Here is a 14,450-nt window from a genome sequence, read left to right as displayed (position 1 = left end):
AACAAGCCATGAACAAGTGACACATACTCCGATGTATTGTTAGTACAACTAAATAAAAATTTGAAAGAAGAATATTTTTTTTATTCTTGAGGAGATACAAGCATGCAACCTCCTCTTGAACCAATTGAACTCCTAGAACCATCAAAAAATAACTTCCAAACCTCATTATCTTGCTAGATAGGTTGTTGTACTTCACCTTTCACCAAGTTGGGCAGCAAGACATCAGGTTCATGCATCATGTAAACACCGAAGCCAAACTCTTGCAGCTACTTGTTTGCAATGTTTTGACTGTTCTTAGCTACCCACTCATCCAAAATCAAATCAGGAATGCCATCAACCTATCTATCCAACTCTTTGGCCATAGGATAATCCTCTTGATCAAGAATAGACAAGTTAGCATTTATGGCAGGGGGTATATAAGGCTCAATATGATAATTTGAAATAGCCTCTGACTTAATAGTAACCTTAGTACCATATCTTTTCTTGAAGAACATGTGGGACCAATATGAAGATAAATACCCACCAATCTTAGCAGTGAAATCCTGGGACAAACATATAGCAATGTAAACAGGCAGGTCAATGACATAGATATCTTGAGGAATAGCAAAATTTGGGCAAGCATGTAATGTCAAACTCAGATTTTTTTTGACACCGACTGTGTTAATAGTAGTACCATCTAATTGGACTACACCATGTTCAAGAGGCTCATACTCAATTCCCAACTTGTCAGCTATTTGTTTGGGCATTACGGAGCTATTGTCTCATGAGTCTATCATGCAATTGTGGACTGGGTGCTTACCAATTATTAGAGACACATAAAAGGGAGGTGGTTTGACTTCCTTTGCTAGCTTTTCAGAAGTTGTCTTAGGATCATTGGTAAGCATCACTCTAGATTATTCAATGGTGGGCTCATATGATGGACTGACATCTGACAAGGTTGATTGTAGGAGACTCTTTTGACTAGGGATAGCTAATGAATCCCACATAGACATAGTAACATTAGCCTTTTTCATATGATCAATAATATTAAAGGTAGGTACACTCACCTTGTTCTGAGTTTTTTTAACAACAACCTCTTTTCCTTTTGCAAGCACTGGCTGCGCTGAATCTTTTGGTTGTTCTATACTTGCTATAGCTGGATTTGCTCCTGTCCATTAGATGGACAAACTTCCCCCTTTCTTCTCATGAGCTCATGAATTTTCTATTTGTAGTTCATGGATGACGTGTGCTCCTGCTCTTTTTATGTGATCACTTGTGTTCTTGAGATGGCATTTTCAAGAATGATATTAGTGGTTGAGACATTTTGATATCGAGATCTCTTCGGCTAGTTGACTTGAGGTCTTGTTTTTTGTTTTTATCTTTTGTGTGTTGTGTGTCTTTTGCCTTTTTGTCTTTGGTGGTCTTTGTTTTCCTTTTTATTTTTGTCTTGTTTTGTGTTCTTTCTTCATGAAATGGTACATATATAATGGGTAATATCTCCTTAGGAGGGGTGTGTGATCCTTTATCTAATTCTCTCTCTTTTTCTCTTGGAATATTATCTCTTCTTTAGAGTTGCATATTGCATATGTTAAATGCATTTTTTCATTGAATATCCCTTCATTCAAGTACATGTGTGTTCCTTGTTAGGATCATTCCTTGCTTGGAGTTGTGCATTTTCTTATGTCTAATCTCTCCTTAAAGGTTTTGTAATTTTTTTTGATGTCCTTATACTTGAGGGGCATTGATCTCTCCTATCCTTTCTAAGGATCCACTTTTTCTTTATTGAGTGGTATTTTCTTATGATTTGATGTCACTCCTTAAGTGAAGTTGTTGTTTACTCAAGGTTTCTCTTTTATGCAAGAGGTGTGTATCCTTGACTACAACCTCTTTTACACTTGGAAATGTAAATCTATTATAAACAAAACATTCACTTTGGGTCAAAAGCGTGTCATCCTCCATCAAGAATCTCTTTCACCTAGCAATTAAAGGAAGGCAAGCATTCTTGTTCCACTTCCTTTCTTTTGGTAGAAGATGTTATGTTTGTTTAAAAAACTCCTCTTCGTGGCATATGTCTTTTGAGCAAATATCTCTTCTCCTCCAAGAATCCCCTTTACACTTGTTGCAAGATATCTCTTTTTTTCAACTATCTTATCCTTGCGTATAAGAGTATTGGCTCTTTAGCTTGGATTTGTGAATATTGTTTCCTAAAAGGATATCTCCTTGGTATTGAAGGTTGGGTATCCTTGTTTCTAGCTTCCATAAGACATCAACATAGGGCTATGTTCACTTATTAAGGGAGGGGCATACGTATCACCCTGTTTGTGCCATATTGTATGATATTTTTGTATGTCTTAAATAGAGTGTTCATTCTCAAAACCAAACAAAACAAATTCTTACATGAGATGCTTCATGTTCACAACTAGACACAACATTTATATATGTCTTTTACGGGGTGCACATTCTCAAAACCAGAGCAAACAAACTCTTACATGTGATTTTCTCTAAACCAGATATATATTTTTCTTACATGGGGTTACACATTCTAAAAACCAGAGAAAAGAAACTCTTACATGAGATGTTCCCAATACCAGACACACATTTGTATTTTCATTTCATGTCTTATATAGGTTTTTGCATGCTCAAAACCAGAGAAAATAAACTGTTATACTAGATTCTTAACACCTGAAACCAGACACTAGTTGTACACACAACGAGATGAGTGGAACTAGCAAAACACAACTAGACTATTCCTACTCTCCTCCCTAATATGGATCACCTAGAAAAATAAAAGTAGAATGTATATCCATGCCTTCTCTCACTCTTCTTCTCATGGACCACCTAGAAAAACATAACTAGAATTTGTATCCATGTTTCCCTCTTTATTCTCATGATCTCAAAGCTTTGCTATTTATAGTTCATGGTTGATGCGTGCTCTTGTTCTTTTTATGTGATCACTTATGTTCTTGAGATGGCATTTTCAAGAGTGATACTAGTGGTTGACACATTTTGATATCGAGGTCTCTTCAACTAGTTGACTTGAGGTCTTGTTTTTGGTTTTTAGCTTTTATGTGTTGTGTGTCTTTTGCCTTTTTGTCTTTTTTTATTGTCTTGTTTTTTTTGTGTGTCCTTGCATGTGATTGTGTGAGTTAATATCCTAAGATTAGGGGCTTGGTTCCTCGAAATTAGTGATATCTTATACTCCTTGTTATTGTGCTCCGAATTGCTCCTCTCTTTCATTTTTCATGTACTTTACCGCAAGTATTTGCACAGGCTCATATTCCTGTTAAAATGAGGGCTAAATGTAGCATAGTAAATTGTCACTAGGCCAATTTACACCTCATTTTTGCACCCTTGGTTTAGGGTGTCCTACCCTCATCACCTTTCTAGGTCTATTTTGTGTCTATTCTCTAGCTTTGAGGCCATGAACAACCTTTTGTGGGTCCTACCTTCAAACATTGATCCTATTTTAGTATTATTAGGGCCTTGATTCGAGAGGGATAGGGTGAGGAGTTCCCTAGTATGGATCATGGCGACCCAAAACACCATGGTACCTCCTAATCTAGCCCAAATTTAACATGGGGTAGGTGCTATATCTCCCTAGTAATATTTGATCCCCATGGCTCCGCATGACCGTTGGAGGTCATCCTAATCAATAATTTACCTAGATAACCCTATATAAAGATATTAATCAATTCATTTTAGATCTAAGTCTCCATCTACATTTGACCTAAAACTATTCTTGTATCCATGAAGCATTCATAATCAAGCATTTTCAGAGATCTTCAAGTCTGCATATTCATCATTTAACCATTGTGGAGAAAAATTACATTATTCCTATGCAAATATGTGTGTGTGATTAGGTTTTTGCCATGTTCATGCCATTTCATACAACATATGTGATCATACTCAAAGAGCAAAGCATCATCATCAACAATTGCAGATTTGAGGTATATCTTTCTAGTATTTATTTCAATACTTACATTATTTTATTCAAGGTTAATTCTTGAGTCGAGGTTTGACTTAGGAAAACTCCTATTCCCAACAATTTCCCCCTTCTTTGAGCATGCAAGAAAGAGGTATAAATTTGTGTTAGGGAGGATTGACAAGATTCACAAAGATGAATAGGTTCACCTTTTGACAGTGATAAATTTGAAGGACTAAGGTGAGGAGTAGAACGGTCTCAAAAAATCAAGTTGAACTTCTAGGAATAGATCAAGATCATCTTCTTCAGTTCTTCTGCTCATATTTAGGTTGGTGTCTCTATATGACTGCTATAGCTCATTGTTTGTGCCCTATCTTTTCAATATTCACCCATTTATCCTAATTTAAGCATTTTCACAATTCAACTTAGAAAGAGGGAATCAAAACCCTAACCCAGGTGGAACCTATTAAAAATTTCAGAGCTTTTTCCTAAGAGGGATTAATCCTAGATTTGTAAGGTCCCTCCCTCTTTGAATATAATGGTTTAAAAAAAAAAATAGTGTTTTTGTTACCTTAATTGGTGAAACCTCGATTTTCACTATTACAGTTTCTGTCTTTGATGATTGCCAATTCTTAAAGATACATTTGGATACGATTAGTTGATGTTCAATTTTGCTAATTAGTATTATTTTTTTCATGTATTGTTAATCCATTGAAGGGTGGATTGGTATGCAAGCTTCCTATAGTATAGTAAGTCATGGTATGGTTCGAGGAAACTCTACAACTCCGTCCCAACCATGAGACAAATATATATGTTTCTCTTGTTGATAAATTATTTATATTTGTTGAGTCCGAACCTTGTTCTGGAATTGAGGAATGTATTATTACTCAGATTATTTTTATTCTTGTAATAGCTATAGAACAATCAAACCATGTTCTTAAAATATGTTGCATTGTTTGTCTTTTTGCATAGGACCAGACTGTGTGATTTTAGGATAAGTCTATTTTGTAGCTTGATTGTATCCAAGGTATTTTACCAACTTGGTCAATGCAAAATATCTTGTTCAAACTATTACCTATTAAGAATTCAAATTGATTGCGTAAGTCAATTTCTTACCTAGGGGAGTAAGGGAAGTCTCTCTCGAGTTCTATATTTAATACCTATCTGGAAGAGTCTTTTGTTGGTTGGTTGTGTTGTCCTCATTTTTAAAAATTCAAAAATGTGACAACCCCTACAAATTTTTGGTTTAAATGTGTCATTTTTGTCTCCAAGGCATATTTTATGAGGTGCAAAACTCACATTTGTTTGTGTAAAATCATTGGGGGTGTCTTTGCCATCATTGTCCAAATTTTGGTGAGTTTGGGTCTTCTTTTTCCTAGCCTTTTGTGCAATTTCAGGTTTCAGAGTAGTCATTGCAGGTCGAAGATTTTAATCTTAAGGCATGCTTCTTGCGGAATTTTTTTTACTTCTTGTTGGATTGGATTAATCCTCAGTCCATCCTCAATCCACGTTTCAAATTTCATCCCGTTTTGAGTTCATTTGCTATGTCTTTCCTTCAATTTCAATTTTTTTCTTCCTAACTGCAGGTGGGGAATTTTCCTTTGATTGCAAGTTTTAATTTTCTCCTGTTTTAGTGTTGCAGGGAAATTTTAAAATAATTACAAGTTCACTTTATTTAAAAACTTGTCACTTGTAACTTACTTTTTATTTCCCCCCTCCCTTTTATGTCTTTTAAGTCATTGTAGGAACTTTTTGGACAAATTACAAGTGAATTTAAAATTATAAGTTTAAAAAGAACTTGTAATTTCTTTTAAAAGTTCCTACTTAAGTGATTCTAAGTTGTAATAGGGATTTTATTTCCCTATTACAAGTCTTTTTGAGTTTTTTTTAAGTCATTACTTGTAATGGAAATTTTATTTCCCTATTACAAGTTTTTATTTCTTTTAAGTTGTGTTTTTTTTTTTAAACTTGTAATGGGGATTTTATTTCTCTATTACAAGTTGTTTTGTTGTTTCTTTTTTCTCTTCTTCCTCTAAAACCCGAATTTGCCTTTGAAGTAAAAAAAGTGAAATATTTAAAACTTGTAGAGGGCTTTCTAAAACCCAATTACAACTTCCAAGTGCATTTTGCTACTTGTATTTGCAGCTCAAGAACCCGAAATGCATTTTTGCTCTTAAAAAACCCATTTTTCATGGTTTGAATCCGATTTTCATGGAGGAATGCATTGAATGAAGGAGGTGGGATGTTTTGTTCCTCATTTGCTAGTTTATGAGTCACGTTTCCTTTCTATTTGGGAGGCATTTTTACTGATTTGGAGCCACGTTTTTGCCCCCTTATGGACATTTTTCAAACACGTGTTGCTGCATTTTGATCCTCCATTGCAAGGCATTTTTCCTTCTTCATCCCCAATGTGGATTTTTAATATGATTGAAGGCATTTTTCTTCCTCATTTCATGTCATTTTTGGTGCAAGAAGTTTGAATCCGAGTTTGTTTTGGCTGCCAAGGTTTTCAACATGTCTAATTATGGAGCATTTCAGTTCTTCCCAAGCTCATTTGTTTTGGTCTAGGGCATTTGACCAAGCAAAAATTCGGGTTTCTAAGTGATATTTCCAAATGGATAACTTATTTGAATGCAAGTTGTAAATGTGCGAGATTTTCCCCCCTTTGGTAAAAAGAGTTAATCTTCTTTTTTATAAAATTTACAAATGTTGAAGAATTGCGATGATATTCATTCATTTGATTTTGGGTTTTACAAATCTGATTGGAAACAACAGTTTTTCCCATTTTACAAGTTTGCCATTAGCGGTTGGTATCATTTTTTCCATTTTCCCCTCATGTTAAAACCCGATTGCAAATATGTCTTTACTTGCAATCAGCCTTCCAGAACCTGAAATTGGTCCAAAATGCACTCATAAAACACTTGAAAATGAGTTTTAAAGGTCCAATTACAAGTGCAAACTTGTAGTTAACCATTACACATATGAAGTTGCATGTTTGTTGTCCACAATTGCAAGTTAATGCTCTTGTTTTTTTACACATGTAATGCAGCTTCCAGAACCCAAAATTCACTTGTGAGCCCATTTTTGTATCAATTTATCCCTTCCCATGCTAGTCTTGTTTGCACACACGATCTACCAAATCAATGGATTAAGGCATGGGCCTTATTTTGCAAGCAGGTTTCAAGATTGGAGGATGATACAAAGAAGAGAGACAACAACAATTCATGGTTGAGAGCATAGAATGTTTTCAAGACGGAGATGGTCATGACATGAAAAGAGGAAGGCAACCCTTTCCCTCCTGAAAAGTGAGTACTACCCCAAGAAAGAAGATAAGGTTGAAGTTTGTTGGCCAAGGACGCACAGATCATTAAGGATGCAAATTCTCATTCCGGTTCAAGATGTCTTTACCAATCCAGAATACTTCAAGTTCTAGCATCCTGAAGCGGTATTAAGATCATCACAGACAAAGAATGATGTAGTTAGAGTTGTGTCTTCAGACACATAGAATAATCTCAATTATGCATTTGTAATTTTGTTTTGAAAAATTACATGTAATGTCAAATTTGTAATTGCAAGTGGCACTTTCACTTGTACTTTTGTAAAAATGTAATTACATGTAAGGCAACTGCAAGTTGAATTAGATTAGGACTGTAGTTGGTATAAGTCATGGTGGCTGAGAGAATTTCTCAAGTTAGTTAGGATCCTCCCACCTTTTTCTCAAGGCTCCTCTCCTATAAATACTTGAGGGGGTCTACTGTAATTTTTATCTTTTGGCAATGCAAAAAAACTGCGAGTTTGTATGTACACTCTAAGACTTTGAGCGTAGTTGTAAATCAGATTGCAGTTAATTAAAATATGCAAATTGCTTTCAAACTTTGTGTTGATTCAAGGTGTTATGTGACGACATTTTTTAGAGATTGTTTGTGAGTATTGAGGTGTTATACAAGAGGGATTCAAGCTCAATCTTGTAGACTTTGAGCTGCTTATTGTGTTTGGAATTTTAGATTGGTTTTAAGATTTGATACCGTAGACTTTGAGCTGCTTGTCACGTCTGAAAATATTGTAGGACACTCAAGAAGAGAGGTAACTTGCAGACTTTGAGCTACTTTTATTTTCTATCTTTGTGCATAAGAGGTGCATCATGTGGTTAGACTTTGAGCTACTACATATTATGCTCAGTTACCAGAAAATCATCTACAAAGGTTGATGGGACAATAGAAGTGTTGACGACTTTATGCTTTCATTTATGTTTTCCCATCCCAAGGAAGTGACAGAGGTCTTTGTGTCTTCATGGAAACTTTGCTTCCCTTTATGTTCCAAAAATATTACAAAAAAGTGTAATTTCTATATTTGTTGTTATTTATTTCCAATTACTATTACTTTTCTATGAAGAGAAAAGAGTATAGTTTTTTCTTGAGAGAAGAAGAAATACTGTTGTCCCACCCATATTATATTAGTTTAGTTTGAAGATAGGGGGAGCCTTCCCTGAATTAGGAGAGTATCATACTTACACACTATGGCTGAAATCACAATTTTGCACATCCCCTAGGTGTACAAAATTTTCAACTGATAGGTTGGACCTATATGTTTATGCAAGAATGCATCCTTTCTTTGCAAGCCAAGTAAGGGTGGTGAACATGGACAACACTCAACGTGCTATATATAAAACCTTGGCCAAGGTAGTGCAGTAGAATGCATGCATTTGTCAAGTTAGAAGAGTCAGATTGCACTACTAGCCAGCGAGTCATGCAAGTTAGGAGGTACCTTCAATGTATGACCGGTTAGTAAGTTTAGATTCTAAACACTAGGCTCAGTGACTCATTGGCATTGTTCAATCTTTTATCTACTTTCCTCGTGAAGGGTCGGACCCTTCTAGTAGGAAGTGACATGGGGGGCTTTAGTCCATGCTTGGGCGAAAAAGTGCTTGATGATTCTCTCCCTCCCCCTTATATTTTTGTATAAAGTTTGGCATCGAAAAGAAAAAATGTTGTAATCTCTTAACTCTCTCTCTACCTATGTTATGTTGTGTAAATAAAAAAGATAGTTAACATTTCCATTCGATGAAATGGTTAGTTACTTTCAGTTATGTTAGTTATTATGATTTCAATTTTAGCTAAACATGAATTAAAATAAGTATTTAATTTCATAATTTAGAAACATTTAATATATATTTTTATTTTAGAATTTTTGGTGGTTACATGTGGTATTAGAGCTACTAGGTTTGAAATTGAACCTTGGGCTCATCACCAAAACCTAGATAGAAATCTAAAACCTAGCCACCATGTTTCACCGGATGTGGATCTGATGAACACCTCAGAAGAAAATCTGACACCTTGTATGTACCAAATTCTGGAAAATATGGTTAAAGCATGACTACACCTATTGCCCTACCCCCTCTAACATGAAGAATTTGGTAGAGGTGCTTAAGTGGCTTCACAGAGAAAGGCAAGAATGGACCATCGCTAGTAAGGTGACAATCAAGGTATCCATTATGAAGGAATTCATAATAGAAACTAAACCTATGTTAGACAAACCCCTTGAGAACAAGGAAACCCAGACTGAAACTGTGAAAAGTTGAGCACCTACCCGTAGTTATTGACTTGTACCTTTCTTTGAGTTTAGTGATCAAGAAGAACCTATCACAAAAAGTGATAGCGACTTTGCTTGAGAGTCAAGGAAATTTTATAATTAAAGGAATGTAAACCCTTTTGAACTAATAAATAAAGTAAATTTTTGGATTGTATTCTTATGATATTGGATATGCTCTTGTTATGTTTAGATTAAATGAAATACTATAATGAAACTAATAAACATAAATTAATTCTATTAACCAAGAAAATAAATAGGTCATGGATCATTCTAAAAATAATAGGGGAGAATCCAAAGACACTACTATGGCCATGATGAGGCAACTCTTGGAAGCTATGCACAAAACTTAATCTAGTTTAGATGACCTTGGAAGGAAGTTTGGGAGTCAAAAAGAATCTAGAGATGAAGAATCTGAAACTCAGTCTCGGGTTAATGTTGATAGACAATAGAAATCTAGAACTACTTGTCAACATGAGAAGGAACATACAAAAACCTTAGACTTCAATACCAAGAAGAATCAACTAGTGGTTGATCTGTCTAGTGATATGAAGAAGATCAAACCCCCTAAGTTTGAAGGATCTACATCTGGGGACGCCACTAAGGTGTGGCTTATTGAGATGAAAAAATATTTCAAAATTCAAAATTACTTCAACAACTCCAAAGCAACCTGGGGTGATCATCAACTCTTAGGAGAGGCCACCACTTGGTGGGAGAGTAAAATAACAAATAACAAAAATTTCATGGGAGCAATTTGTGAGAGTTTTCAAGGAAAGATGGCTTCCACAAATGTACTAGGATTGGAAACTACAAGATTTCCAAGATCTCAAGCAAGGGTAGATGTTAGTCAACGAATACAGGGAAAATTTTAGTAGGTTGATCAATTGCATGCCCCTTGTTCATCTTGTGGAGAACTACTGAGTCAAGAAGTTCATTATGGGACTCAACTAAATGATAGGAGGAATATATTTACTTACACCCAGATCCATGGGCAAGGTGTATGAAAAAGTAATGATATAGGAACAAAGGGTAAAAAGGGATGATACCTTCCATGACAAGAACCATAAAAAGTTCAATTAGAACCAATCCTCCTCACATTTTAAGAAAAAGAGTTTTAAAATAATTAAACCCGATCATAAGAGAGATAGAAAAGGGTTTAATAATAAAAATTGGAAAGAACGTGAGCATTGCAACAAGTGTACCAAAAAATGAGGACCCCCCTGGCGGGTGCTTTACCTATGGAAGAGATCACTATGCCAATCAATGCACAATGAAGGGTCAAGGTGGCTAACAACAACAAAACCCATTGCCATGCCAACATACAACATTTAAGTAGAGGATCCATGCAGTAGTGGACAAGAAGCAAGAAAAATATCAAGTACACCAATTGAAGTGCTAGGCAAGCTCTATGGTAACTCCATCACAGTGTTGATAGACACTAGTGCTATGAAATGTTTTATTTTGCCTAAACTTCTTATTAGATACCCATAAAGAACTAGTTACATGGCTAATACCTATACTATAGAATATGCCAACCAGATGAGAGAATGGGTAGAGAAATGTCTATTTGAAGATAGGGTTGAGTTACCAAGATTTGTGACTGAAGTAAACCTTTATGTGGCTCCCTTAGGGTCTTATGATGTTATTTTAGGAATGAATTGGTTGAGGGAACATAAGGCGGTCATGGACTATTTTGACAATAAGTTAGAGTGCAATGATGATTTAGGAAATTGGGTAAGTTTCAAAGGAATCCAACACAGTGTTAGAGTGTGGCAAATATCCACTATACAAACCAAACGATGCAAAATGAAGGGCTGCCAGTTGTTTGTTGTCAAGATGGAAGAGGTTCAAGAGAATGGGGAGTCTATATACAAGGATGACTTCATGGAGTATGAGACAACTGGTTATAGTGGTAAGGGGAAAACAAAAGAAGACAAGAATGTAGATACCTTCATAGAAAAATATCCTTATTTATAGGATGTTTTTCTAGAGGATTTGTTTGGATTACAACCCAAGAGAGTGTTTGAGATCTCTATAGAACAAGTGCCAAGTGTTAAATCATAAGCAGAGGTTTCCTATCGGATGACGACCATGGACTTGACCGAGTTAAAAACACAATTGCAAGAACTCATTGAGAAGGGATTAATTGGGCCATGTATTGTCATGCCCCCCCCCCCACCATAATTTTTGTTAAGAAGAAAGATGCGACTCTACGATTATGCATGAATTATTGGATGCTCAATAAACTCACCATCAATAATAAGTATCAATTGCCCAAAATAAATGATTTGTTTGATCAGATGAGGGGTGCCACAATATTCTCCAACATAGATTTATGGTTAGGTTAGAATCAATTGCAATTGAGGGAAGAGGATATACACAAAATGACATTTAAAAATAGATATGGACACTATGAGTTCACAGTCTTACCCTTCGAACTCATAAATTATGCTCTTCTAGCTATTATAAACCTAATGAAAAGTGTGTTTAAGGATTGCTTGGACAAGTTTGTGTTAGTATTACTGGATGATATTCTAATCTACTCAAGAACTGAGGAGGACCACCTACAACACTTGCGAATAGTTTTGCAATAGATCTTCATGAGCATAAATTATATGGAAAATTATCCAAGTGCACATTTTTCCAAAAGGAAGTACAATGCTTAGGACATATATAATCTCTACAAAAGGAATAGTTGTGGACTAGACAAAGATAAAGGCTATTGTAGAATGGCTAGTACTTAAGAATGTGCAAGAGGTGAGAAGTTTCATGGGATTAGATGGGTATTACAAACATTTCATAAAGAATTTTCCAGGATAGCACCTCCTATCACCTCCCTCCAATGAAAAGGAAAGAGGCTTGAATGGACATAAAAGTATCAGAAGGCATTTGAATATCTTAAAGGGAAATTGACTACTGCACCCACATTGAAGGTATCAGATCTCGAAGGCTAGTTTGTGGTAGTTACTAATGCGTTAGGTGAAGTTTTATCATTTAGAATGATTAGGTGATTGCATACGAGTCTAGGAAGCTAAATAATTATGAGAAAAATTATGCACCATAGATTTGGAATTAGCAATGATAGTGCACGCTTAGCAAATGTGGCAACATTACCTTATGGGAAAATCCTTCGAACTCTTGTCCGATCATCAAGGACTAAAATACATATTCACTCAACCTAACTTTAATTTTGGATAGAGAATATGGTTGGAGTTAATCTCTAAATATGAATTTGAAATAAGTTATATCAAGGGAAATGAAAAAAGGGTGGCTGGCGCATTAAGTCGATGGAGACATTTGCCCGCTATGGCAACTGTGAATACAGATTTGAAAGGAATAATAAGAATAAGAAGTAAAATGAAATCCAATTAAGTTATTATTGATTGAAGTAAAATTTACCAAAATAGAAGAGAAGCTTGAGAGAAATCACCCAAACATGAAGAGGAGACACAAGAACTTTTGGTAGGGGAAAAGCAAAGAAAAACCCCTTACGAATTATGAATTAAGGCAAAGCCTAAAGAGGGAGGGAGAGAGAGAAAGAATCTCATTACAATAATATCATGAAGTGAAGAATAAGAGGAGAAGAATCTCTTAAATACAGATGAGTTGAGGAGATACTGTGTAATTCCCATTTCTATGAATGCCACCATTCACAATATGTGTGTGCAATGTGTTATCATCCTCTTAAGTAGGAAATCTAATATTCCACATATTTGGAATAAATGAAATAACTTGTGAGAACTCAAATAAGACAAAGGATTTGCAAGGATTCCTTAAGAATATTCCTACAAATAAGAAATAAAAGGAAATTATCTTTACCTAGTAAAGATTAATTCCTAACACCCCCCTTAAGCTTTACTTGGAGAGTTTAAATCAAACCCTTCAATGGGTTGCAAACCAAGATTTTTACAATGAAATTGGAACTTTTCTTTACAAAGTGGCTTTGTTAGAATATCAACAACTTTATCTTCTCCCTTGCAATATAGAAGTGAAAATTGATTGCTCTCTAATAAAGTGGTGTTGAGGAGCAATGTGTTTGGTCCTTGCATGGAAGATAAGAGTCTTAGCCAAAGCAATGACACTTTGATTGTCACACTATAAAGGTGTTGGATCTTGTTGAGGTATCCCCAAATCTTCAAGCTATCTTCTAAGTCATAAGGCTTCTTTAGAGGAATTAGTGCATCCTTTATATTTTACTTATGTGGAACCAAGAGAGGTAGACTGTTATTTTTTACTATGACAAGAAATAGCACTTGAACCAACAAAGAAACAATATCCACAAGTATATTTCTCATCATTGGGATCTCACCCTATATCTGAATTAGTAAATCCTTTTAAAATGAAATCACAATTTGCATCATAAATTAAACAACATTACTAGTTCCTTTAATATATCTCAATTTTTTTTTGTAATTTTAAAGTGAGTTTGTTGAGGTTTAGACATAAATCTAGAAACTAAACCCACACTATAAGCAATATCTAGTCTAGTAAGAGTTAAATAATTTGAACTTGGACAACTAGTTGTCTATTTGAAGTAGGATCAACTAAAGGAGTTTGCATATCAAGAATTAACTTTGTTCCTAATTCACAAGGAGTAGAAACATGATTAGCATCATTCATTTTAAAATTGTCTAAAAGATCTTGAGCATTCCCAAAAAATAATGTAAGTCCTAAATCAGGCATTTGAAATTTTTTATTGTGTTGAAACTTAATTTTAGAAATAAAATTATTGGAACTTGAAGACAGAATTAAATCATCTACTAGCTCGATTGGTGAGAGCTTGTAGTAGTGAAGCATGAGGTCACGAGGTCTAGTCTCCCCCAACCCATGTGGTACCGGAGGATGTGTCATGCCAGCGTCACCGATCACGTTAAAATTTTAACCCGACACACTCTAGTTTATAGGGGGATGCTATACCCGATTCCTGCAGTCTTTTAAAAGAGAATTAAATCATCTACACATA

This window comes from Cryptomeria japonica, chromosome 10 (assembly GCF_030272615.1).
Source record: "Cryptomeria japonica chromosome 10, Sugi_1.0, whole genome shotgun sequence".
Classification (NCBI taxonomy): Eukaryota; Viridiplantae; Streptophyta; class Pinopsida; order Cupressales; family Cupressaceae; genus Cryptomeria; species Cryptomeria japonica.
This window is presented reverse-complemented; position numbering follows the sequence as displayed.